The following is a 27,561-nucleotide window of genomic DNA, read 5'->3' as shown; positions in this document are numbered from 1 at the left end:
TAATAGAGATGTTTCAGTGTGAGCACTCCTCTGTCACTTCTTTTCAGCACTATGGTGCCTTTTGAGTCATCCCAGAGGTCACCACCATCTGAGAAGTTTCTCTAACCCAAAAATGAGAATAGCATTTATATATGAGTATGAACATTAAGAGAAGTGCTTACTGGGCACTTTGCTGAGCCTAATATATGCATTTAGCCAGACAACAGCAGGTGTTACACTCCTAGGGCTCGGGATCTCCCCCAGCACAGGTTTTCAGAACCAGGTATTCCCTACCATGGAGTGGGCCCCCAGGCCAATTAGTGAGTGGTTGGTTTCCCCCATAACAGATGTGCCACTAGTGCACCTGCTGGCTCATTTGGCCTGGCTGGCCAAGCTTAAGGCTTGCAGTGTCCACTATTGTTTATCTCCACTGCTGACTTCTCTCTCCCATAGAGCCACATGCAGCATAGCTTTTTCCACCTTTCGGTCAGCTGGTCTTCATGGAGGAGGTTTTCAGCATAGCTCCATCAGGGTTTCTCAGTGACCTTGCAGCCTAAGCATGTGGAGTCTTCAGCAATAGGGTCTCACCATCTATTCCTGTCCCACCTTAGTTTTTGATACAGGGCTTCTCACTAAGCCTGGAACTTACTGATTTGGTCAGACCAGCTAGCAAGCTCTAGAAATTATTACCTGTCTCTGCCTCACCAGCACTGGACCTGAACTCTGGTCCTCATGTTTACACAGCAGGCACTTTATCCACTGAGCCATCTCCCCATTCCACCTTTGGGCTTTCTATGGGTTCCTAAAAAGGTGCATGTGTGGCATGGGGTTCAGAATTCAGAAGTCTGCCCACCTGCCACCCTCCCTGGCTGAGCTTGAGCCAGGAACCCAGTAACACTTAGAAGAGGAAGAACTCTCCTCTCTTCTCTTCTTCCCTCCCCTCATCTTCCTTTCCCTTCCTTCTTCCCTTTCCCACCCCTCCCTTCCCTTCCCTTCAAGTTGGCCCTAAACATAGCAATTCTGTTGCCTCAGCCTCCCTAGTACTGAGATTGTGGGCACGAGCCAGCAGCCTGGCTCTATGCCTCTTTCTCCTAATGGACTGTGAGCTCCTCCCAGGAACCAAAGCAGGGGCAATGTCCCTAGAACCTTCCAGGGTCTTTCCAGCCTGTTTTTTTTTTTTTTTTTTTTTTTGCATGGATCTCATTCTCTTACTCCAAGCTGTCTGATCCTATCCTCTGAGCACTGCAGAGGTCAAATCCTTTGTCCATATGACCAGGAAAGTGTGGAGGTCAGAGTCACATCCCAGGGCCAGTCTTTCATTGGAGCGCAGATCTCTTTACTCCCTCCAGCCAGGGATGTTCCTGGAAGGGGTCCAGACTTCCTGGGCCAAAAGAGCCACTGGCTACAGCAGCCTTTGGGTGTTCAGCCTCACATCCTCAGGGACCTGCCGCTCACTCTCCTCTTCCTTGCCCCCCCATCTCCAGATGTGAAGGGAAGACAGAGAGTATACCTACGACCTCATTCTGAGCCTTGCTGTCCTAGTTAGCAGCTTCCTGTGGGGAAAGGGACTCCTTCTAGAGATGGCTTCAATCACTGGGTGCTAATTAGAAATTAGACTGTCCCTAGCTTGAGGCTAAGGATAGCTACCCTGGGGTCTACAGGATGAGGTGTGGAAAGGCCGGGGTGGGGGGGAGAGTTTCCCCAAACAGCCTGGCCAGTGACCAGTAGGAGTGAGGTGGTGGGGGGCTCAGCCCAGCTGAGAGGCAAATGGCCAGCTGGCATATTGACCTATCCCTTGGGAAGAGGAGCATGGGACCAAAGGGAAGCAGCTCTGGCTTGTCACCTCTTTTCCCTCCCACTGACAGGAGCTTCCCTGGAAGCAGATGTCACCCTGTCCCTCTTTTCTCCCAGATCCGTGGAAGCCTTATCCCACTCTCTAGCCCTCACCCCATGAACACTGGTTCACTGAAGGCCAGGCGTGGTGGCGCACCCCTTTAATCCCAGCAGAGGTAGGAGGATCACTGTGAGTTCAAGGCCACCCGAGACTACATAGTGAATTTCAGGTCAGCCTGAGCTAGAGTGAGACTCTACTTTGAGAGAGAAAAAAAGCAGGGTGGAGGGGGGGTGGCTGGAGAGATGGCTTAGTTGTTAAGGTGCTTGCCTACGAAACCTAAAGACCCAGGTTTGATTCTCTAGGTCCCACATAAGCCAGATATACATGGTGGCTCATGTGTCTGGAGTTCGTTTGCAGTGACTGGAGGCCCTGATGTACCCATATTCTCTCTCTCTTTCTCCCTGTCTCTCTCTTTGTCTGCCTCTTTCCCTCTCTCAAATAAATAAATACACAAAATAAAAAATAGAAAAAGAAAAAGAAAAGGACAAAATAAGTTGGTAGGGTGCTTGCCTAGTGTGAACAAATTCCTGGATTTGATCCCTAGCACCACATTAAACCAGTGTTATAGAAAGAACACTTTTCATTTGGGTAGTGTTGCAGTCTGGTTCGCATTGCTGGTAGAAATCACCCAACCAAGAGCAGCTTCTGGGAAAAAGAGATTTATTTTGGCTTACAGGCTCGAGGGGAAGCTCCACGATAGCAGGGGAAAACGATGGCATGAGCAGAGGGTGGACATCACCCCCTGGCCAACAGAAGGTGGACCACAGCAACAGGAGGGTGTGCCAAACACTGGCATGGGGAAACTGGCTATAAAGCCCATAAGCCCGCCCCCAACAATACACTCCCACCAGGAGGCATTAATTCCCAAATATCCATCAGCTGGGAACCTAGCATTCAGAACACCTAAGTTTATGGGGGACACCTGAATCAAACCACCACAGGTAGTTTTGGATTCATTTTAACTAGGGCTGGGGAGATCATTTAGCCGTTAAAGGTGCTTCCTTGTAAAGCCTGGAGGCCCAGGTTCAATTCCCCAGTACTCACATAAAGCCATTTGCGCAAAGGAGCGCAAGAGGCCGTGGCGTGCCCATGCTCTTTCTCTCAAATAAATCAAATATTTTTAGAAAAAGAAAAACTAGAACATCACACTTATGCTTTCATAAAGACCGTTTTGTGGGTGGCGGCTACAGCCCATTTGGAAGAGTGCTTGCCTAGTATGCATGAAACTTTCCTGAGTTTAATCTCTAGTACCATGCAAACTGAGTACAGCGCATGCTTTTGTAATGCAGTCCCAGCACTCGGGAGGTAGAGGCCAGTTCCAGGCCAGCACCTTGGCTCCCTGAGATACTGGACAGAGAGGAAAGAAATGGGAAGAAAGAGAGAAAGTAGTCCGCCTTAACAAGGACTGTAAAGAAGGCCTCTCGGGGAGGCAGCAGGAAGGAGTAATTGGAGGAAAAAGCACTAAAGGCAGCGAGCGGGCTTTGAGAAACTTAACATTGGGGCTTGGAGGCGGAGCTTACCGGCCTCCAGGGACAGAAGAGCCCAGTGTGACTGGGATATCTTAAGCAAAGAGGCAACCCTATGAAAATAAACTGGGGGAATTTTAAATATTGAGACCCAGCCATTTTGACCCCAAGGATGTTTTGAGTACAAACAAACCAAAACATACCAGCACTGAAGACTTTTTTTGGGGGGAGGTATTTTCCACTTTGAACTGGAGTTATTCAACTTAATTCTATGATGAGATTTTTTTTTTTAATCCCACTCGCCCTGCTCCCATGGTACAGTTAAACAAATTTCTGTGCTTTTCATTTCATTTTAATTTTACTGAAACTCTTTTCATCCACATCAGTTCCTTGTACATTATGCTGCCTGTATTTGATGTGTCCATCAATTGAAGCTGCTGGCTCTTGGCACCGAGCTCTGCTATTGTGAGGGTGACGGGGTAACCCCATGCTATTAGGGAAGATTGAAAAACAAGCAAACAAAACAAAGATGTGTGGTCAAGATTAGATTCTTTTGTTCATTTTAGTCAATGATGAGTTTTGTCTTATTAAGTTCTGGCAGTCACATTGCTTGTACCATGAATACGTTTAGGTGACAAGTAGTAATTATATCTCAGTTAATCTGTGGGAAGGGCTGGAGGAAAGGGGTGCTGCAGAAGGAGAAGGGTTTTGGGGAGACAAGGAGGGACTAGACCTTTATGACTGGGATGGGGATTTTCCAGAGAAGGAGAGAGCTTCTTTAAAATTTTTTGTTTGTTTTGTTTTTTCGAGGTAGGGTCTCACTGTAGCCCAAGCTGACCTGAAATTCACTATGGAGTCTCAGGGTGGCCTCGAACTCACCGCAATTCTCCTACCTCTGCCTCCCAAGTACTGGGATTAAAGGCGTGCACCACCACGCCCAGATAAAAAAAAATTTTTTTTATGTTATTTATTTATTTTGAGAGAGAGAGCACAGGAGAGGTACATTGAGAGAATGGGCATTCCAGCCACACTGCAAATGAACTCCAGACACATGAGCCACCTTGTGCATCTGGCTTATGTGGGTCCTGGGGAATTGAACCTGGGTCCTTGGGCTTCACAGGCAAATGCCTTAACAGCTAAGCCATCTCTCCAGCCCCAAGAGTTTTTGTTTGTTGTTCTTGATTTTTAGAGTCTTAAGCAGCCCAGGCTGGTCTCAAACGCCTCATGTAACCAAAGCTGACCCTGAATTCCTGATCTTCCTGCCTCCACCTCCCAAGGCTGGATTTCTAGGTGTATGCTGCCACACCTGGTTTATGGGGTGCTGGTGATCAAAGCCAGGGCTTTGTGCATGATGGGTTAGCACTCTACCAATGCAGCTATACCCCTGCCCTTGTTATTTTTCTATTAAAATGCATTGGTTTGCATGTGTGTATGGATGTGCCAGGGTCTCTTGCCACTGAAACAAAAACATCAGACCACTGAGACACTTTTTTTTTTTTTTTCGAGGTAGGGTCTCACTCTAGCCCAGGCTGACCTGGAATTCACTATGTAATCTCTGGGTGGCTTTGAACTCATGGCAATCCTCCTACCTCTGCCTTCCAAGTGCTGGGATTAAAGGTGTGTACCACCACAGCTGGCAAATTGAGCCATTTTTGAAATCCAACTTTTTAAATGGGTACTAAGGAATTGAACCTGGGCTGGAAGACTTGGCAAACAAGCACCTTTAGTTGCTGAGTCATCTCTCTCTCTCTCTCTCTCTCTCTCTCTCTCTATCTCTCTGTTTTTCTAAGGTAGGTTCTTGCTACAGCCCAAGCTAGCCTGGAATTCACTATGTAGTCTCAGGCTGGTCTTGAACTCACAGAGATCCTCCTACTTTTGCCTCCTGAGTTCTGGGGCTAAAGGCGTATACCACCACACTTGGCTCTCTCTCTCTTTTTTGTAATATTTATTTATTTGCTTGAGATAGAGAAAAATAAAGAATGGATGGGCTAGTCAGAACCTCCTACCATTGCAAATGTCTAGATACATATGCCACTTATGCATCTGGCTTTCCTTGAGGACTGGGGGGGGTGTCAAACCTGGACCCTCAGGGTCTGTAAGCAAGTACCTTTAACTACTGAGCCATCAGTTCTCTATCCTCACTTGAACATATATATATATATTAGATAGGCTCTTACTCCTCTAGCCCAGGGTGACCTGGAATTCACTATGTAGTCTCAGGGTGGCCTTGAACTCATGGCGATCCTCCTACCTCTGCCTACCAAGTGCTAGGATTAAAGGAGTGCGCCACCACACCCAGCTCTCCTGCCCTCTTTAGAGCTTTCAGACAGAAGCAAGACATGCTCAGTTGAGTTAATTAATGAATTAATGCAGTGTGGTGGGGGTTGAACCCAGGGCCTTACCCAGGTCTGACAAGCAGTCTTTCCCTGAGCTTCACCCCACCCACTGGGAGGAAGGGGAGGTGGGGAGGTAGAGCTGCTGCAACCAAGGAAGGAGGCTGTTCCTCATGCAGGCAAGAGGGAAGTGAGAGGACTGAGGAAAGAAAGGACAGGGAACCCCTATTCCACTCCCCAGGGCCCCATCACTGCCTCCTCCATCTTTGGCCTCCGCCCCTCCCTTCCTCTTGGTATAAAGACAGCTTAGATATCCCGAGTCTGGTCCCTGGGTTAGAGCAGGGTGGAGACCAATACCTGAGGCATCTGGGCACCTGGCATCCCTCCCTGGTGCCTCAGTATGCTGCCAAAGGGGTACAGTGACTCCACCCACCCAGAGTCGCGTGGCTGGAGCCACAGACCTGGCTGCCACAGGTCCAGACACAGGGCTCTTGTCCCACTGCGGCTCCGAACTCAGGGTGTGACCCTGGGCTGGGCTACAAAGGGGCCTCTGTTGGCGTGGGCACTGCGCCCACCTGGGCCAGGCCAAGGCGCCTGAGGAGTGAGGAGATGGCCTAGGGGCACTGAAAGGGAGAAAGCTTCAGGTGACGCCGTCCCCAGGTTTGTGTTGTGTGGGGTAAGTCACTTCTTCCCCTCGCTCCTCAGCCTCCAACATCATGAGATGGGAAGCTGAGCCCCAGCGTGCCAGGCCTGGCACAGAGGTTAGGAGCTTCTGTTGACTGACCCACTGAATACTGAGTGTTACTTAAGGCACACAAGTGTTACTATGTGCATGTTTGCCAAACACTTTTCAAATATTGACTCATTTGATCCCCATAATGACCTACAGAATACTAGTTATTCTTATTTTCCAGAAACGGAAGCTCAGAAATGGCCAAAATCACATCTCTAGTAAATAGCAAGGGCAGGATCTGAACCCAGGCACAAGGGTTATATAAGGAAAACAAAATAGCATTGTTAGGCATGGTGGCGCATGGCTTTAATCCCAGCACTTGGGAGGGAAGAAGTAGAAGGATCACTGTGAGTTCGAGGCCAGCCTGGGACTACATAGTCAGCTTGGGCTAGAATTAGACCCTACCTCGAAAAAACTAGAAAAAAAATGAGCCAGAGCATGGTGGTGCACGTCTTTAATCCCAGCACTCGGGAGGCAGAGGTAGGAGGATTGCCATGAGTTTGGGGCCACCCTGAGACTCCATCGTGAATTCCAGGTCAGCCTGGGCTAGAGTGAGATCAAAAAAAAAAAAACCAGCATTGGTCTGGGGATGTAGCTCAGTTGGTAGACTGCATGCCGAGTGTGCATGAAGGAAGCCCTGAACTTGGTTCTCAGCATCACATAAAACGAGACACGGTGGCACACGCCCGTCATCCCAGCGCTTCGGAGGTGAAGGCAGGAAGAAGTTCAAAGTCATTCTTGACTACAGAGTGAGTTTGAGCCCAACCTGGGATTACATGAAACCCTGTCTCAAAGCAAACAAAACCAGCACTGGTGGTCTCCCCAGGAGTCTATCCAGCAGCCAGGTATGTCCTTGGAAGGCTCCAGGACACCAGGTTCTGCCCTTAGCTGCACATCAGGATCACCCCGGCAGAATGCCCAGGTCCCAACCCTGGGCCGCAGCCAGAGGCCCATCAGAGCCCCGCAGAATGGTTCAAGCGTGGGAAGTTTTCAGAGCAGAAGAGCAGTCACCACCCCTGATTTACCTCTCAGTTATCCCAGGGGCCTCGTGAGGAACATCTCATAGGTCGGGCTCTCTAGAGCCCAGGCTGCGTCCCTTGCCCTCGTTGCCTACAGCCGAGGCTACAGGAAGCCTCCAGAAACTGGGCAGAGGACATGTGGACGCAACCCAGTGTAGGTGTTCCCTGGAACCTGTCTGTCGGTTTGCAAGGCACCTCCTTCATGGCCTGTGTGGTGGTATTTCTTCACTCATTGGGCCGGGGTGACTGGAGGAAACTAGATGGAGTTAGAGCTGTTCTCTGGCCAACGAGGTGGGCTGTTGACCATCTGCTGGCTCCACTGGCCAGGCGGGCTTCTGCTTCGCCTTTGGGTTAGGTTGTAATTCTCACACTGAGGAGGGGAACGGACCCTCTGGCCTGGTGGGGTCGAGTGGGTAGGAGAATCCTGCTGGGGCAACTCGTTAAATAACAGCTTCAGGAAATGAAGGGTGGGTCAGGAGCCTCAGAGATCTTAATTTCCACAGGTTTGCCCCTGGCTGGTGGTCAAGGCCGCTGTGGGCATCTTCTGAATAACTCTCTTGAAGTAAAGAGGAAGGCAGCCAAGGTCTCTTGGGGAACCCCATCCCTGGCTTTTTAACCTTTCCCCTCCAGGGAGCAGGGTGAGGCTGTACCCTCTGCCCCCCATGAGCTGACTGCCAGTCTCTTAGACCGCTGCTGATGCAATTCATATTCTGAGGAGGTAGACACCCCAACTTCCCAGCCTCCTCTCTTCTACCTCCAGCCTTTCCTACAAACCCCAAGCCGTTCTGCCAAACTGGAGCTTGAAATAATTCCTATTACTTTGGCAACAGCCGCAAGTTAGATATAGCTGTAGTCTAAGAAAGAGGGTGACAGGCTCGCAACTTTGGGGAGCACCAGAGCATCACTCTGTTGTCCCTGGCTGGCTTTGAACTCACAGCGATCCACCTCCCAAGTGCTGGGATTAAAGGCGTGCGCCACCATGCCTGGCCCTAAAAAAATTACTTTTTAAAGAGAGAGAGAGAAACAGAGACAGAAAGGACATGTTCCTAACCATAGCGTTAGTAGGAAGCCAAGTTGTTTGGCTGATTCCAAGTCACACCTATTCTGTTCCCAAGAGCCCTTCAAATTATATCCACAAGCAGTTTGAGGCCAGCCTGGGACAGCAGAATGAATTCCAGGAAAACCCTGAGCTACCGCGAGACCCTACCTCGTAAAACCAAAAAAAAAAATTTACATCCACAGACACCCCTCTCCCTGACTGGCCCCTCATCAGTCTCACTTCACCTCAAAAGAAGCCCATAAGCTGGGCGTGGTGGCGCACGCCTTTAATCCCAGTACTCAGGAGGCAGAGGTAGGAGGATTGCCGTGAGTTCGAGGCCATCCTGAGACTCCATAGTGAATTCCAGGTCAGCCTGGGCTACAGTGAGACCCTACCTTGAAAAACCAAAAAAAAAAAAGAAGAAACCCAGGCCTGGACAGTCCCTCCTGTCCATCGCCTTGCCTCTGGCCCCACACTGGGGAGCCAGCCTATCTGTAGCTCCTGTGCCAAGGCCTGGGAGAGGGGGTCACAAAGACAGGAGGGGGTGTTACGGTATTGGCTGCTTTGCTCCTTCTTGGACAAAAGCCTTTGAACACATAATGTGATAATCTTCACTTGAATGTTGTAAGCTGAGGACCTAGGATCATATGGGAATCCATTAAGGGTGTCTTAGGAAGAGTGAGGCCTAGCCTACAATGGCCTCTTAGCCTCCCACACCCTTGCATGTTGGGTGGTCCTTCATTCTAATACTGTGTGTGTGTGTGTGTGTGTGTGTATAAATATATATATAATATATATTTATTTATATATATATATATGTAAAAATACATATATATATATATGTATTTCAAGATAGGGCTGGAGAGATGGCTTAGTGGTTAAGCGCTTGCCTGTCAAGCCTAAGGACCCTGGTTCAAGGCTCAATTACCCAGGACTCACGTTAGCCAGATGCACAAGGGGCGCACGCATCTGGAGTTCCTTTGCTGTGGCTAGAGGCCCTGGCATGCCCATTCTCTATCTATCTATCTGCCTCTTTCTCACTCTGTCTGTCGCTCTCAAAAAAAAAAAAAAAAAGATAGGGTCTCGCTGTGACCTGGAATTCACTATGTAGTCTCAGGCTGGCATCGAACTCACAGTGACCCTCCTACCTCTGCCTCCCAAGTGCTATGAATAAAGGCATGTGCCACCATGCCTAGCATATTTAATTTATTTGAGAGAGAAAGAGGCAGATAGAAAGAGAGAGCAAGAGAGAATGGGCACAACAGAGCCTTCAGCCACTGCATATGAACTCCAGACCCATGTGCCACCTTGTGCATCTGGCTTATGTGAGTGCTGGGGAATCAAACCTGGGTCCTTTGGCTTTGCAGGCAAATGCCTTAACCACTGAGCCATCTCTCCAGCCCTCCAGGCTCTTTTTTACATCGGGCCACTCAATATTCCAGAAAGGCATGGCTGGTTATCTTTGGAGTGGTGGAGGCATCTAGAAACTGCCCAGTCAGGCCTCTAAAGCCATCTGCAGCCTTACCCTGATGTCCTGGCAGGGAAACCGAGGCGGGTTGTTATTGTCTCCACAGCATCCCTGCTCACAAGTTAACCAATTAGCACCGTGTCTGATTCTGTGTTCCCAGCACCTGTCTCATTATTTGGGGATTTATGATGTCCCGGTCACCCTGAAGGACGACTGTCCTGGTTTCCATATGTGGGGGGGGGGGGGATGGCCAGGGCAGTGCCCGGCAGTGGCAGGAGGTGGTGCCATCCTGCTTGGAGCAGGATGGAGATTTGATTTCAGGGGGATTTGCAGCCTGTGGGGAGCCGCCCTGTCCACATGGTGGCCCAGGGTCTATTTTAGGAGGCAAAGTGGGGGAGGGGCCAGATGGCTCCTTGGAGCCATCCTGGAGTCTGTCCTTTCAGAGGGAGCAGGAAGGATCCAGGAAGGGATGAATGGGGTAGGACAGCAGACCTGAGATTGAGGCCCCTCCCCGCCTTCTTGACCCTGAAGGACCCAGAGCTAACACAGCATATCCTGACCCCAGGCAGGCAGGATGGCAGAGCAGAGGAGCCACTGATTAGGAAGGTCAGGAGACCCTCTGGCCCCAGGCTTTGCTTCCACTAGAGTCCATGCTGTTATTATTATTGTAGTCTCGTATCTTTTTTTAAATTTTTTTGTTTATTTTTATTTATTGATTTGAGAGCGAGACAGAGAGAGAAAGAGGCAGAGAGAGAGAATGGGTGTGCCAGGGCCTCCAGACACGTGCGCCCCCTTGTGCATCTGGCTAATGTGGGTCCTGGGGAATCGAGCCTCGAACCGGGGTCCTTAGGCTTCACAGGCAAGCGCTAAACCGCTAAGCCATCTCTCCAGCCCTAGTCTCATATCTTTGTGTTTAAACTGAAGGACTGAGAATGTAGTAGGGCGCTTGCCTAGCATACATAAAATCCTGGGTTCGATACCCAGGACTGCATGCAATGGGTGTGGTGGCAAACACCGGTGGAGGCCCAAGAATCAGGAGTTCAAGATGATCCTAGGCTGCCGAGTAAATTTGAGCTACTTAAGACTATGTTAAAACAAAACAAAACAGCCAAGAAATTACATTTCTTGAACTGACATGGGAGGTTCCTACTTGAGGAAAAGGAGACGATCTTAAAGGCAGATGCCTGGCCCTCCCTTCTGTACAGGTCTCTGCCAAGGTGGGCAATGGCGCTGTATATGTTCCTTCGCCTCATTGAGCCTCAGTGTCCCCACCGCCGGAGCAGGTTCCAGTCACACCTAGTTACCAATGTCCATGGGATGAGCTGGGCACCTCTTGTGTTGGGCCACTCTCTGAGGATCATCTCCCATCCCTCTCTACGTTGTGACGTATCCATTGTCCTGTTTTACAGCTAAAGAAACAGAAGCTCGGAGGGAGAAAGTGACTTGCCCAAGCCCACACAGCCAGAGCAAGGCGTCTGTGTGTCTCCCAGCCACAGGGCTCAGCTGATCCGTTCCTCAAATTTCAGCAGTGTGGGCTGACTCAGAGACGCGGGGATCCCTACACAGACAAAAAGAGAAAAAAAGGGGTGACCAGATGAGACTGGCAACAGTGAGGCCCACAATGGCCAACCTGGAGACTCAGTGGCTTTATTTAGACTGTGGGTCAGTTTTCTGGCTAGAGGAGGAGGGTAGAGCTAGGGACCTGAAGCCCTCACTGGGCAAGCGGTAGGTGGACAGGGGAGGGCCAGTCCCACCTGGCACCATCGTTACAGAGAGGCTTTTCTTTTTCCTTCCTCCACACTTTCTTTCTGTTTTTGCATTTTAAAATACATTTTATTTTTATTTACTTATTTATGAGAAAGAAGAGAGAGAGAGAGAATAGGCGTGCTAGGGCCTCCAGCCACTGCCAATGAACTCCAGAGGCACGTGCCACCTGTGCATCTGGCTAACACAGGTACTGGGGAATCAAACCTGGGTCCTTTGGCTTTGCTAAGCCATCGCTGCAGCTGTTGTTATTGTTGTTGTTTTCTTTGTTTGTTTGGTTTGGGGTTTTTCGAGGTAGGGTCTCGCTCTAGCCCAGGCTGACCTGGAATTCACTGGGTAGTCTTAGGCTGACCTTGAACTCACGGCGATCCTCCTACCTCTGCCTCCCGAGTGCTGGGATTAAAGGAATGTGCCACTATGCCCAGTCCTAGCCTCATTCTTTATAGGACAAAAGCCAGGGAACACATGAGAAAAAGGTCTTAGAAGTCCCTTGGCATAGATAAAAGAAACAATGTAGACTTTCGATCTTGCCAGATGGGGTTCAGATCCCAGCTCTGTTTCTCTTTCACTTTGTGGCCTGGGACAAGTAAGTTAATTTCTCGGAGCCTCCCTGTACCCACAGCTACAAAACAAGGAGATGACCACTAACTTTCGGGGTCATGAGGAGGATCAGTGAGTTGCTACAGGTGTGGCAAAGGTGCAGCAAAACAAGACGCTGGTCCCTGAGGACAACGTTTTGCGCATGTGTGGGGCTGCCCTCTCGGGATGTGTTCTCCCCAAGTATCTAGGTGAAGCCACGTCTTTGTGGGTGACTCTAAGCTGACACCTGTGGACCTGCTGAGTGATTCAACAGGCCCAGCAGCACTGGACAGCCAGCAGCATGAACATTATCTGTGGCTTACCCGTCTCGAAAGGGCTTGTGGGCTGGGGCTGTAGCTCAGTGATAGAGCATTTGCGCAGCATGCATGAGGCCCCGGGCTCCATTCCCAGTACCTGCAAAGAAAAGAAGAGGAAACAGAAGAAGAGGAGGAGGAAGGGAAACCACTTACTTGGGGGTCAGGTAGGGAGGCTGAACTCACCTGTGCATCCCATGAAAACAGGCCTGGGAATTTCATGGACGTTCAGCTCTATACAGAGCTCGTCCTGAACTACACAAGGGTTAAGGGATGGCACCATGAGGAAAGGACAGGGCCTGGCATGGTGGCACATACCTTTAATCCCTCGGGAAGCAGAGGTGGGAGGATCACTGTGAGTTCAAGGCCACCCTGAGAGACTACATAGTGAATTCCAGGTCAGCCTGGGCTACAGCCAGACCCTAACTTGAACACCCGCCCCCCACAAAAAAGAGGTCAGGGTTGAGTTAAGGCAGGAGGAGGTGACGTTGTCCCATGTTCTGTTCTTAGGATGCCCTCAAAGCTCTAATCAGTTTGGAGAGATGGAGCTAGGATAATGGGAAGCATTTATTTACTTACTATTTACTTGGCAGAGAGAAAGAGGGAGATAGAGAATGGGTGTGCCAGAGCCTCCAGCCACTGCAAATGAACTCTAGATGCGTGTGCCACCTTGTGCATCTGGCTTATGTGGGTCCTAAGGAATCAAACCTGAATCTTTTGCATTAACCACTAAGCCATCCCTCCAGCCCCCCCCCTTTTTTTTCTTGTTTTTTTTGATGTAGAGTCTCACTCTAGCCCAGGCTGACCTGGAATTCACTATGTATTCTCAGGGTGGCCTCGAACTCACAGCGATCCTCCTACCTCTGCCTCCCGAGTGCTGGGATTAAAGGCGTGCACCACCACGCTCAGCTGGAAGCATTTATTTAATAAGTGGTGTCTGTGTGTTTGCTCTGGTCAGGTACTGGGAAGAAGTGAATGAATAACTCTGTAGAAGTACCATGGCTGGGGAGTCACTGGGCGCAGTGAGGAAGCAGGCTGGGGTTTGGGGAACCAGTTGAAGAGAGTATAATGAGCACAGTGTCAGAGATTTGAACAAAGTGCTCCGGGAGCCACATCCTCGAGGACATCCTGGAGGAGGGGACTCTGTTTAGGGCAGAATATGGAAGGAAGTAGGTTTTTAACTGGGAGCAAGACCCCTTGGGAAGAGGTTGTGACTAGATTGAATTGCCTGTGCAAAACAAGGCAGCTCGTCCTTGTTCCATGGAACAGATAGAGGACCAGTATGTGGGCATCACGGGAAACAGATTCTGCCCCCCTCTTCAGGAATGAGCTAGCCAGCAATGAATTGACCTTCTGGTGGGGTCCTAGGGTCCCTGTAATGGGCATGTCCACACTGAGGACAGAGGGCTACTCATCAGGGCTACTACTAAAAGGACAAGATGACCTCTAAGATCCTTTCCAAGTCTGGACAACTGCAGTTCTCCACTGACAGATGCGGGTGTGGACTACGTGGGAAGGGCAGTGTGACTCGATCCGGCTGGAGGATGTGTGTGCTGTGGTGTCCAGTATACAGGGAGGAAGGACCGTGACTGTCAGGGGCCCCCGCCTAGACTCACTTAAAAAAAATTGGCAACTGCTTTATGGAGCTATAATTTATGTTCCATACAATTCACCCATTCAAAGTGTCAGTCTTTTTTTTTTTTTCTTTTTTCTTTCCGAGGTAGGGTTTCACTCTAGCTCAGGCAGACCTGGAATTCACTATGCAGTCTTAGGGTGGCCTCGAACTCATGGTGATCCACCTACCTCTGCCTCCCGAGTGCTGGGATTAAAGGCATGTACCACCACGCCCAGTTTATCAAGGTCGGCATCAGGCTGCATGGACTGCTCACCTGACGGCCTGTTCCAAGGAGGAAGTGGGGACTGGCAGTGCCAACACATTTCTGGATGCAAAAGCCCCATGGGGCCCGTCTCTATCGGTCTCTCCTTCTCCCACGTCTCATAATTACTTCGCGATGCAGAAGGCGGCAGAGCCTGTCCTAGGTCACGCCAACAGCCCCTGTGGCTGGGCAGGCTGGCTGCTGGAAGCCTCCCTGTCACCTCGTCTCCTGCCCTCCCCCCACCTCTGGCTGCTTCCTAGGTGCAGCCTGGAGGCTCTGGTCTGGTGAGCATTTTCTTTTAAAAAATATCTTACTTTAGGTATGAATTTGAGACAGAGAGAAAGGCAGAGAGAGAGAGAGAGAGAGAGAGAGAGAGAGAGAGAGTGAGGGAGGGAGGGAGGGAGAGAGAGAGAGAGAGAGGGAGAGAGAGAGAGAAATACAGAGCCTCTAGCGATGCCACTGATGTGCCACTTTGGGCATCTGGCTTACACGGGTCCTGGGGAATTGAACCTGGATCCAGCACTTTAACCGTTAAGCCATCTCTTTCCAGCCCTCTGGTGATCATTTACTGTTTGACTTTGCACGGGCCACTTAAGATCCTTCCTTCCCAGTCTGGGCAGAGTGGATTCCTTCCCCGGTACCAACTACACACTCCCTGAATGTCAGCGTCCTCCTCCCTCCCGCCTAAGGTCCCCCTCCTTCCCCCAAATAAACAGAGGGCCCCAGGGGGAGGGAGGGACATTCGGAAGGGCCCAGCACTTCAGGCAGGGGAGCCCCTAGTCTCCCCGGAGCCCCTCTCCGCCCAGCTTGTCCAGCCCGCGTGGGGCGGCTCCTGGCACCTGCTCCCATGGGCGGGCTCGCAGACGCGCGGCTGCCCGGGCACTGGACGCGCGGGCACTGCCCGGCAGGCCGGGGACCGACTGAGGCTCGGCGGGGTGCGTCCCGGGCCGGCCCGGTTCAATCAGGTAGGCGCGGGCTGGGCTCGGGACAGATGCGCTACCGCGGGGAGGGGAGCGAGCCGGTGCCAGGGGCAGTGGGCACTCTGCCTGTAGGTGGCTCCGAAGGGCGAGGGGCGGCAGCTAGCCTCCCCCCCCACCCTCACCCCGCCCCGCCTTGTGCGAGGAGAAGGTGGGATCTGCCGGGGTTGATGACTTGCCTTCCCCCCACCACCCACCCAGAGCCAGGCAAGCTGGCACCACTTGGCAGTGAGGGCCTTAAGTTCTCTGGGCACACACACGGGCTCTTCCATGCTCCCGGTTCCTTTTTCCTCTGGAGTCTTAAGAGAATCTCCAAAGTCCAGCCGGAGTGGATGGAAGGGGCCGAGGGAGTGAAAGTCCGGGTCCATCTGCGAGGGCAAAGCACACCCCTCCCCCTCCCTCCACCTGCCCCTTCATGGACATCTGAGGCCTTCCTGTCTCCTGTCCCATCTCGGCAGCCTAGCCCAATACCTGGTCTTCTGCTGGGACAGAGGGAGGGCATCTCTTGGTGACCCTCCCCTCCATCTGAAACCATCCCAGAACTCTCTAACTTGGAAGTGCTGACTTTGGGACTGTTGGGGCCTGAGAGTCGGGTTTGGGGGTGCTACCCGTCTTGGTCCTATGAGAAATGGGACTGGAGGCAAGGAGTGGACCAGATTAGGCAGTAGCAAGGTTCTAGGCCTGGCATGCCTGGGAGGGGGCACCTGGGAGGGTGTGGAGGGGCTCCTCACTGTTCTGACAGCAGGGCACCAAGTCAGGCCAGTGGCGTTGGGCAATGGAGGAAGGAAAATGGGGTGCTGAAGTTGATAACCCTGTCTTCACAGCTGCTCTAGTTTGCCACTGGGGAACTTGCAAGGAGAGGTGCAGATCAGAAAGCTGTTATGAGCTGGGCACACCTTTCACCCCAGGAGGCAGGGGTAGGAGTTCGAGGCCACCCACAGACTACATAGTGAATTCCAGGTCGGTCTGAACTAGAGCGAGACCCTATGCTCTCAACACTGGAGAGGGTAAGGTAGTGGATCCTTGTGAGTTTTGAGGCCAGCCCAGGCTGCAGAGTGAGTTCCAGGTCAGCCTGAGCTAGGGTGAGACCCTACCTCTCCTTCCCCCTTCCCCACCCCTCAAAAGGGGAAGGACTTTTTTTTTTTCCTAACAGTGGATTGTCTTTTGGAGGAAACACAGAGGTCAGGAGAAGCGGTCCCTATCTTCAGCAGTGCTAGGAGGGAACAAGTTCTCCTGGAGCATCCAGATACCAAGGGTTGATGGCAGAGAGCACCATATGCTGTCTCACTCCTCCTGCCCCTCTCTCCCTTGGAGCTCCTTGCCAGCCTACTCCTGATTTTCAGCACCCAGAAGTCCCTAGCGAGGGGACAGGTTTCACTGCTGAGGTTGGGGGGAATACAGTCTTGGCTGACCTAGCTTCTGCCACCTGGGCCCAGCCCTAGACCTTCTGTGGTGTGGGATCTGGCAAGGTCTTCCTGCTTAGATATTCCGGTCCAATAAGTAGGGGTCTCGGCTCTTCTAGAGCCTCAGGAATGAGCTGGACCATGGTCTTTGCTCCCGGGCCCTGGCTGGCCGGGCCGTGCCTCACCAGTGCTGTGCTCTAAAGAGCAGTTTCCTTGTCCTGAGAGAGGGCAGGGCAGTGGGCTGTTGGCAGACATGGAACAGAGGCCACAGTGCTCAGTGGTGGCTCCTCCAGCATACTGAAAGGGGTTTCAGGCTGGAGAGATAGCTTAGCGGTTAAGGCTCTTGCCTGTGAAGCCCAAGGACCCAGGTTCGACTCCCCAGAACCCACATAAGACAGCTGTGCATGGTGGTGCATACATCTGGAGTTTGCAGTGGCTAGAGGCTCTGGCCTGCCCATTCTCTCCCTCCCCCCACTCTCTCTCTCATAAATTTTTTTTTTTTTTTTTTTACAAAGGGATGACCAGGCCCAGGAAGACTGGAGCTCCACTAGGAACAGACCAGTCTTCTTCCAGACACTTCTCTCTGCAGCTGGTTGGGGGGGGGGTGGGATCTGCTTGTGACTGCATGAATGACTGATAGGAGATTCTTACCTCGAACCTACGTCACAGAGCCGGGTGACTTGGCCCAACTTGTCTGTTATAATTTTGTTTATTTGTAGCCGGGCGTGGTGGCACACGCCTTTAATCCCAGCACTCGGGAGGCAGAGGTAGGAGGATCACCATGAGTTCAAGGCCACCCTGAGACTACAGAGTGAATTCTAGGTCAGCCTGAGCCAGAGTGAGACCCTACCTTGCAAAACCAAAATAAATAAATAAAATTTAAAAATATAATTTTGTTTATTTGAGAGAGCGTGAGAAAGAGGGGGGGGGGGGATAGGCACGCCAGGGCCTTCAGCTGCTATAAACGAACTCCAGACACATGTGCCACCTTGTGCATCTGGCTTACATGGGCCCTGGGGAATCAAACCTGGGTCCTTTGCTTTGCAGGCAAACGCCTTCACAGATAAGCCATCTCTCCAGCCCCCACTTGTCTCTTTTTGACTTTGAATTTCAGCTACAAAGCCCCAAGGGGTTTCCTGAGGATGGATGGAAGAGGTGTTTTTGTAGGACCCTGAATGTCATGGGCACTCACCCCCACCCCAGCATCTGTTTGCTCATGTCCACCAGACCTTTTGAAAGCTGTGGCAGAGTCACGCAACTGCCCCCCCCCCCACCAACCCCATCCCCCGCTCATTCAGGCAGCTGCTGCCTGAGTTCCCTAGCAGCTTAGCCTGCAGAGGACCCAGATCAGCTCAGCCCAACCGTCTCTCCTTGAAGACAGGGAAACCAAAGCTCATATGGTCAGGGACCAGCCAAGGTTGGCCAACCAACTAGGCCTCCTTCTCAGGGGCAGGGCCTGCGACTTGGCTGGGGGAGGTGCAGAGAGGTTGTTGGCAGACATGGGGGAAAATGCCAGAGTGTAATTGGGCTCATTAAGGATTTGCCTAAGGAGCCTTCATGCCCTGCCAAAGGCTGAGGACAAGCCTAGAACCTTGCTCTCCAGTTACCCCTTGGAGAGACAGTCTTTTCCTGAGGCTCCCTTCCCCATTCTGCCAGATGACCTTCCACTCCACACATCACATCCTCTAGTTCCTTGCCACCCTGCCCTCTGCAGGGACGGGCAGAAAATCTTACCAGCCTGTGATGGCTGAAGACCCCACCAAAGCCCACAGCCCTGAAGGTCATTGCCATCCAGCCAGAGTGGTGAGGAAGGGACTCTGCAGCTCCCAGAGGAATCCCTCCACCACCATCCCCAGCTCCGTGAGGACAGACACACAGATGGAACAGGCAGACAGATCCTTCTCCATCCGCTCTCCAGCTCTTTCATGCACCAGCTTTCCAGTGGTGACCCCCATTATGGTCCCCTCGCCTCTTCTGCCACTGCGCCACCTTTCCAGGTGGCCCCCATTCCTCCCTCCCACACACACCCCATTCTGCCACAGCACCAGCTCTTCTCTCATGGAAAACAAGGAGCTGTATCCTATCCCCCTTCCTGGGTAAATCCCGGACAGACAGATGGACAGATCCCTGCAAGCTTTTATTTTCCACTTCCTCCCAAACTCCTTGGCTCTCGCCCTCTGTTCTCACCCAGGACATGGCACCTCCCTGCTGGGCACTGGGTCCTGATAGGAATTGCACAGCCCTGACCCTCCCAGCAATCTAAGACTGTGAACCCCTCACCCCCCCCTACCATCACCACTGCCAGCAGTTTCAACCAAGGCCTGCTTGGATGTCAGGAGAGGCAAGACAGAGCAGTGGTTAAGGGCTCTGACTCAGACAAGTATTACAGGTCAGGTCCAGCCAGAAAGCCTTGAAGTCCATTCTCCAGTCTATGTAGTGGCTAACAGGTTAATAATCATGCCCTCCTCATGAGGTTGTTGTGAAGTTCAAACAAGAGCTTAAAGCCAGGCATGGTGGCACACACTTTTAATGCCAGCACTCAGAAGGCAGAGGTAGGAGGATTGCCATGAGTTCAAGGCCATCCTGAGACTACATAGTGAATTCCAGGTCAGCCTGGGCTAGAGTGAAACTCTACCTAGAAAAAAAAACAAACAAAAATAAAAGATCTTATCCTGGGTAGGAGAGATGGGTTGGCAGTTAAACACTTGCCTGTGAAGCCTAATGACCCTGGTTCGAGGCTCAATTCCCCAGGACCCAAGTAAGCCAGATGCACAAGGTGGCACATGCATCTGGAGTTCGTTTACAGTGGCTGGAGGCTGTGGTGTGCCAATTTTTTTCTCTCTCTCTCTCTCTCTCTCTCTCTCTCTCTCCCTAGTTCTCTCTCTGTCTGTTGCTCTCAAATTAAAAAAAAAAGTTTAAAAAAAGATCTTACATGTAAGACACCTGACATATAGTAAATCCTTACTAAATAGGGTTCTCATTAGATATTTATTTATTATTTATGAGAGAGAGAATGGGAGCACCAGAGCCTCCTGTTGCTGCAAACCAACTCTAGATGTATATGCCACTTTGTGCATCTGCCTTCACGTGGGTACTGGGAAATCCGACTTGGGCCGTCAGGCTTTGCAAACAAGTGCCTTTCACCACTGAGCCATCTCTCCCACCCTTGAGTTGTCATTAGAAAGAAGAGGTGGGCTAGTCAGCTGAATGGTGGAGAGAGAGGCAGAGATGCTTCTAGTATGAGTTATTTTATTTATTTATTTTGCAAGGAGAGAGAATGGGCATGTCAGGGCCTCTAGCCACTACAAATGAACTTCAGATACATGAGCCATTGTGTGCATCATTTATGCATGGGTGTGTACTGTGGAATCAAACCCAGGTTGTTAGGCTTTGCAGGCAAGCACCTTAACTGCTGCTCCATCTCTCCAGCCCTATTTATTTATTTTATATTTTTCATGAGAGAGAGAAAGAGAACGTGTTTGTTGGGGAGAAGAATTGGTGCGCCAGGGCCTCCAGCCACTGCAATCAGAACTCCAGACGTATGCACCATCTTGTGTGCATGTGCAACCTTGTGCTTGCCTCACCTTGTATGTCTGGCTTACATGGGATCTGGAGAGTCAACATGGTTCCTAAGACTTCGCAGGCAAATGCCTTAACTGCTAAGCCATCTCTCCAGCCCTGTTTGTTTATTTTTGTGATGCAGGGTCTCATGTATTCCAGACTAGCCTTTCACTCCCTCTATAGCTCAGAATGACCTTGACCTTTTGATCCACCTGTCTCTTCTTCCAAGTGCTGGGATTACAGGCATCCTTTAATACGGTGGTGGGGATTGAACCCAGGCCTTTGTCCATGATAGGCAAACACTCTACCAACTGAGCTACACCCCCTAGCCCCAGAATCAGCTCTTATACTGGCTTTCCATTGTCTCTGAAGTAAACCGGCTGCCCTGCTCTGTGAATCAGTTTCTCCCTTTGAAGGGTGCCACTGGGACTTGTCCAAGGATAGGTCACATCACACCACACAAGGGTGAGTCACGCTGGTATGGCCCGGCAGGGTGTTTGTGTATTCTGGCCTGCAGTGTTCTGTTAGATGGGCCTGAGTGTGTCCTCAGAATTGCCCAGCCTGCTGTATTTTCTGCCTGGGAGCCCTGGCTTAGCTGGAGCAGCATGAATCAGAAGGGGACAGCTGGGAAGGCTGGGTCAGACAGGACAGGCCACAGCAGGCCCAGCAGCCTGGCTGGGGAGGGGGTTGGGACACATTAGCCCTGCGAGCCCAGAGGCAGTATATCACAGAGGTTTAATCAGCGGTGTGGCACATAGTTGTCTGCGCTCTTGGGCCATGTCCTCGGCCCGCCTGTCATAAATTGCACTGAGATTTTAAAATATCCCTGTCCCATTGTTGGCAGGCAGGCAAGCAGCTCTCCTTGGCATGGCCAAAAAAGAAAAAAAAAAAAAAAAATCTTCTTCTGAGGTCTCCACCTGGCCTCTGACACGTGGACCATCTTCTCCATCACAGTACCTGAGACCCTGCCTGGCCCGTCTTCTTGCTGGGAGGGCGTGGGAGGATTTACACGGGCCGAAGAGCTACCCAGAGCGCCATCTAGCGGTGAAGGGCCTCTCATATTGGTAAAGGGCTGCACTGGGACCTTCTGGTGAAGTCATGGGAGGGGACCTCCTCCTCTGGGGGAAGAGCTAGGCCCTGGAAGCCTGACACATCCATGAAGGGCGCAGCCTACTTGCCCCCCTTGAGCGTGGAGGAGTCGGGGAGCTGCGCCCAGGATTGCTAGCTCTTACCTTCCCTCCAGAATTAGATGCCTGCTGCGCCACCTGGAAGCCGTCGCTGGTGCTCCAGCCTGGCCGCACCACGGGCATGCAGGCGCCATACGAGGGTCTACTGGTGGGCTAGGGTAGCCAAGACAAAGAGGACCGTAAAAGCGGAGGATCTCCCAGCTCTGCTTGTTGAAAGTCCGAAAGCAAGTTGCATGAATGAGGCTGGCTCCTTTGAGGACGGTGACGTGAATTTGTTTCGTGCCCTCGCCCTGTCATGGTGGGTGGCTGGTAATCTCGGTGTTCCTTGGCTTGTGGGTGTGTCACGTGATCTGTTTCTGTCCTCGCGTGTACCTGTGTGCCTGTCTGTGATATGACACCTGCCATATATATCAGATTAGAGGTTGACCTGCTGTGCAATTTTTTTTTAAAGTGTTTTGTTTATTTGAGAGAGAGATGAGCAGAGAGAGATGGGTCAGGGGAGAGAATGGGTGCACCAGGGCCTCCAGCCACTGCAAACAAACTCCAGATGCATGTGCCACCTTGTGCATCTGGTCTACGTGGGTCCTGGGGAATTGAACCTAGGTTCTTAGGCTTCACGGGCAAGTGCCTTTAACCACTAAGCTATCTCTTCAGCATCCCCCCCCCTTTTTTTGAGAAAGGGTCTCACTCTAGCCTAGGCTGACCTGGAACTAACTGTGTTGTCTCAGGCTGGCCTTGAACTCACAGCAATGCTCCTACCTCTGCCTCCCAAATGCTGGGATTAAAGGTGAGGGCCAGGCGTGGTGGCACATGCCTTGAATCCCAGCACTTGGGAGGCAGAGGTAGGAGGATCACCATGAGTTCAAGGCCAACCTGAGACTACAGAGTGAATTCCAGGTCAGCCAGGGCTAGAGTGAGACCCTGCCTCAGAAAACAAAACAAAACAAAACAAAACAAAACAAAACAAAACAAAACAAAACAAAACAAAACAAAACAAAACAAGAAAGAAAATTTTTACTTATTAAGCCAGGTGACACATGCCTTTAATCAGAGCACTCTGGAGACTGAGGTAGGAATTAGAGGCTAGCCTGGGCTACCGAGTGAGTTCCAGGTCAGCCAGGCTAGAGTAGGACTTTGATTCAAAAAAAAGGTGGGGCTGGAGAGATTGCCTGTGGTTAAGGCACTTGCCTGCAAAGCCTAAAAACACTTATTTGAATCTCCAGGTCCCACATATAGCCAGCCGCAAAAGTGACGCAAGCATGCAATGTTGCACATGGGCACAAGGGGGCGCACGCATTTGGAGCTGGTTCACAGCCCAGAAAGGTCCTGGCGCACCCATTTTCTATCTCTCTGGCTCTTTTCTCCCTCTCTGTCTTTCTCTCAAAAAATAAAAAATTAATTAATTAATTTAAAAAAGTATGATGATTTAGCAGTAAAGATGTTTGCCTGAAAAGCCAAAGAACCCCAGTTCGATTCTCCAGGACCCACGTAAGCCAGATGCACAGAAGGGCACATGCGTCTGGAGTTTGTTTGCAGTGGCTTGAGGCCCTGGCGGGCCCATTCTCTCTCTCTCCATGTCTTATCTTCTATCTGTCAAGTAAATAACTAAATAGAATTGTACTTACTTATTTGTCCATGAACATGTGCCTACATGTGCATTTATGTGTGTGTGCACACATGTACCAGCGTCTCTCACTGCTGCACACAAATGCCTGACTTTACATGGATGGTCGGGAAACTGAACCCTGGCCAAACAGGCTTTGCACACAAGTGCCTTTAACTGCTGAGCCATCTTCCCAGCTCCCATGGAAATGGGTTCTTGACCATAAACTTGGGAAATAATTTCCCTTTGCTGATATGGGCCTCACCGCTGGATATGTGGTCTTGTCACTTGCGGCATCATTTGATTGAGCTGATGGGCCGAATGAGCCTGGGCCTAAGGACACAGGAAATGCCCTTGTGGGAGAAGTATTAGTTTGCTCCAGCTGCTGTCATAAAACATCACAGACAGGGGCTTAAGCGACAGAAATTTATTTTCTTATAGTTCTGGAAGCTAAAGGTCTGAGAGACCCGGGTGTCATGTGGTTGGCGGTGGCAGAGGTGGCTTCTCTAGTCACTCATTCATATTTATTTAGAGAAAGGATCTCATGTATCCCAGGCAGTGCTTGAACTCCATATATAGCCAAGGATGACCTTGAACTGCTGATCCTTTTACCTCCACCTGGAATTACAGGAATGTGCCACCATGCCTGTTTTATGCGGGGCTGGGATCAAAGCCAGGGCTTCACACACACTAAGCAAGTACTCTACTAACTGAGCTACAGCCTCAGCCCTTCCTTTTGTTGAATTTTTTTTTATTTCTTTATTAGAGAGAAAGAGGGAGAGAGAGAGAAAGAGATAGAGAGAATGAGCACACCAGGGCCTCTAGCCACTGCAAACAAACTCCAGACACATGTGCCACCTTGGCATATAGGCACTGGGGAATCAAACCTAGGTTCTTTGGTTTTACTGGCAAGTTCCTTAACCACTGAGCCATCTCTCCAGCCCAGTCCTCTCTCTCTCTCTCTCTCTTTAATTAACAACTTCCATGATTGTAAACATATCCCATGGTAATGCCCTTATTCCTCCCACTTTCCCCTTTGAAACTCCACTCTCCATCATATCCCCTCCCCCTCTCGATCAGTCTCTCTTTTATTTTGATGTCATCATCTTTTCCTCCTATTATGACGGTCTTGTGTAGGTAGTGTCAGGCACTGTGAGGTCATGGATATCCAGGCCATTTTGTGTCTGGAGGATCACGTTGTAAGGAGTCTTACCCTTCCTTTGGCTCTTACATTCTTTCTGCCCCCTCTTCTGCAATAGACCCTGAGCCTTGGAAGGTGTGATAGAGATATTTCAGTGCTGAGCACTCCTCTCTCACTTCTACTCAGCACCATGATGCCTTCTGACTCATCCCAAGGTCACTGTCATCTCAAAAGAGAAGCTTCTCTAACCAAAAGTGAGTGTAGCATTAATATATGTGTATGAACATTAAGAGAAGTGCCTACTGGGCTGGGGAGATGGCTTAGCAGTTAAGCGCTTGCCTGTGAAGCCAAAGGACCCCAGTTTGAGGCTCGATTCCTCAGGACCCACGTTAGCCAGATGCACAAGGGGGTGCATGCGTCTGGAGCTCGTTTGCAGTGGTTGGAAGCCCTGGCACGCCCATTCTCTCTCTCTCTCTCTCTCTCCCTCTTTCTCTGTCTGTCGCTCTCAAATAAATAAAAATAAAAATAAACAAAAAAAAAAGTGAGAAGTGCCTACTGGGTAGTTTGGTGAGCATAGTACATACATTTAGCCAGACACCAATAGCTGTTACACCTCTAGGGTTCATGAATACTCCTATTGTAGGTTTTCAGTATCAGGGATGTATTCCCTCCCATGGAGCAGGCCTCCAGTCAAATTAGAGGGTGGTTGGTTTCCCCCATAACAGATGTGCCACTATTACACCTGTTGGCTCATTTGGCCTGCCTGGCCAAATATAAGGCTTGCAGTGTCCACTACTGAGTATCTTCACTGGTGATTTTTTTCTCTCTCTCCTCCATTGAACTGCATGGCTTCTTCCAGCTTTCTGTCAGCTGGTCTACATGGAAGAGGTTTTCAGTGGGATTTCTCAGTGACCTTGCAGCCCAAGTATATGGAGTCTTCAGCAATAGGGTCTTACCATCTATTCCTGGTGGGAAACCAAGGGCCTTGGCAATGGCCTGTAATGTTTTGGGACATCAGGGACATCCCTGGCCAACAGCTCACTAGAAGAAGGCATTCCATCCCTGGCACTGAAAATTTTCTAGGAACAATCTATGGCTCCTGAGTTTTGCATTGTTCAAAAGAGTAGGTTTCCATCTGACTTGTTTATATCATCTTAGATTTTGATCAGCCCTCCCTCCACCTTTCCTTTACTCAATCTCTTCCCCAACCTCACTTAGGCCTTTTCACCCCCATTAATCTGTTCCTCTACTTACATATATACAATACCATCCTATTAGGTCCCCCCTCCCTCCCTCCCTCCCTTTCTATTCCCTTTATATCTCCTTTCTAGCTTACTGGCCTCTACTACTGAGTTTTCTTTATTTTCTTTCTTTTCTTTTCTTTCTTTCTTTTTCTGTTTTGGTTTTTCGAGGTAGGGTCTCACTCTAGCCCAAGCTGACCTGGAATTCACTATGGACTCTCAGGGTGGTCTCAAACTCATGGCAATTCTCCTACCTCTGCCTCCTGAGTGCTGGGATTAAAGGCGTGTGCTGCCACGCCCGGCTATTTTATTTCTTTATTTGAGACACACACAGAGATAGAGAGAATAAGTGTGGCAGGATCTCCAGCCACTGCAAACAAACTCCAGATGCAGGAGTCACCACCTTGTGCATCTGGCTTACGTGGGTCCTGGGGAATCAAAACTGGGTCTTTTGGCTTTGCAGGCAAGTGCCTTAGCCACTAAGCAATCCCTCCAGGTACCTTCCTCTTTTTATTTATTTATTTATTTTTAATATTTTTAAATTTATTTAAGAGAGAGAGAGATACATAAATAGGCAGGTAGAGGGAGAGAGAGAGAGAGAGAGAGAGAGAGAGAGAGGGGGAGGGAGGGAGGGAGGGAGGGAGGGAGGGAGAGAGAATGGGTACACCAGGGCCTCCAGCCACTGCAAACGAACTCCAGGTGCCTGTGCTCGCTTATGCATCTGGCTTACATGAGTCCTGGGGAGTCAAACCTGGGTCCTTGGACTTTGCAGGCAAGCACCTTAAACGCTAAGCCATCTCTCCAGCCCCTTCCTTATTTTTTATTTTATTTTATTTATTTATTTATTGTGGTAGGGTCTCACTCCAGCCCAGGCTGACGTGGAACTCTCTGTAGCCCCAGGCTGGCCTTGAACTCCTGGAAATTCTCCTACCCCAGCCTCCCAGTGCTGAGATTGAAAGTGTGCACCACCACACCCAGCTTGTATCTTTGTATTTTTAGACAGCATTTTGCTGTCTATTCCAGGCTGGCTTCAAATTCCTGGGCCTCCTGTCAGTCTCCCCAGGTGGTGGAATGACAGGTGTGCGCAACCACATCCTGCTTAGGGTTGGTTTCTTCTAAGGCTTCTGTCTGCCTTGCAGTTAGCTGCCTTTTTCCTTTATATACTCTTCCCCTCTGCGGCAGTCTGTGTGCAGATTGCCACCATTTTTGGATGTAGCCCACTCATAGTATAGATGATATGATTTTGACCTTAATTACCTCTTTCAAGACGCCATACCAAAATACAGTAACATCCTGGTGAACTTAGTGATCAGGGCTTCGACACAGAAATGGAGGGTGACATCCATAGCAGGAGAAATGGACTCAGTCATGCTTCCTCCAGGCCTTGAGGTTGCCTCAGTGTGAGGCAGACAAATGCTGATATCAGAAAGCCCCGCAATAAGCTGGGCATGGTGGCACACGCCCTTAACCCCAGCACTTGGGAGGCAGAAGTAGGAGGATCCCTGCAAGCTTGAAGCTAGACTGAGACTACGTAATGAATTCCAAGTTAGCCTGGGCTAGAGTGAGACCCTGCCTCAAAAAACAACAAGGGGGCGGGGGCTGGAGAAATGGCTTAGCGGTTAAGGCACTTGCCTGCGAAGCCTAAGGACCCAGGTTTGATTCCCCAGTACCCACATAAGCCAGATGTACATGGTGTTGCACGCGTCTGGAGTTCATTTGCAGTGGCTGGAGGCCCTGGTTGTGCCCATTCTCTCTTTCTCTCTCTCTCCCTCCCTCCACCTCTCCCTCTTTCTCTCTCTCAAATAAATCAAATATATTTTTTAAAAAGTAAAGATTGTCTTGAAGATGGGAAGGGTGTCCTGGAATGGCGACATGAGGGTCCAGGTTGGTGTGGCATGCTGGCACGGACTCTGTGTTCAGTATCTACCAACTGTGGCTTCAGCCCAGGAGGCCAAAACAGCAGGAGGAATGTAGAGCCATGTG

General features: G+C 50.6%; 1 protein-coding gene across 1 annotated transcript in view; it reads left to right on the top strand.

The window, feature by feature from the left end:
- Znf385c (zinc finger protein 385C) overlaps positions 1-27,561 on the top strand; it is a 72,606-nt gene that overhangs the window by 7,568 nt on the left and 37,477 nt on the right. The gene's annotated exons all lie outside the window — the stretch shown is intronic.

The sequence above is a fragment of the Jaculus jaculus genome, chromosome 9, assembly GCF_020740685.1.
Source record: "Jaculus jaculus isolate mJacJac1 chromosome 9, mJacJac1.mat.Y.cur, whole genome shotgun sequence".
Classification (NCBI taxonomy): domain Eukaryota; kingdom Metazoa; phylum Chordata; class Mammalia; order Rodentia; family Dipodidae; genus Jaculus; species Jaculus jaculus.
This window is presented reverse-complemented; position numbering and strand designations above follow the sequence as displayed.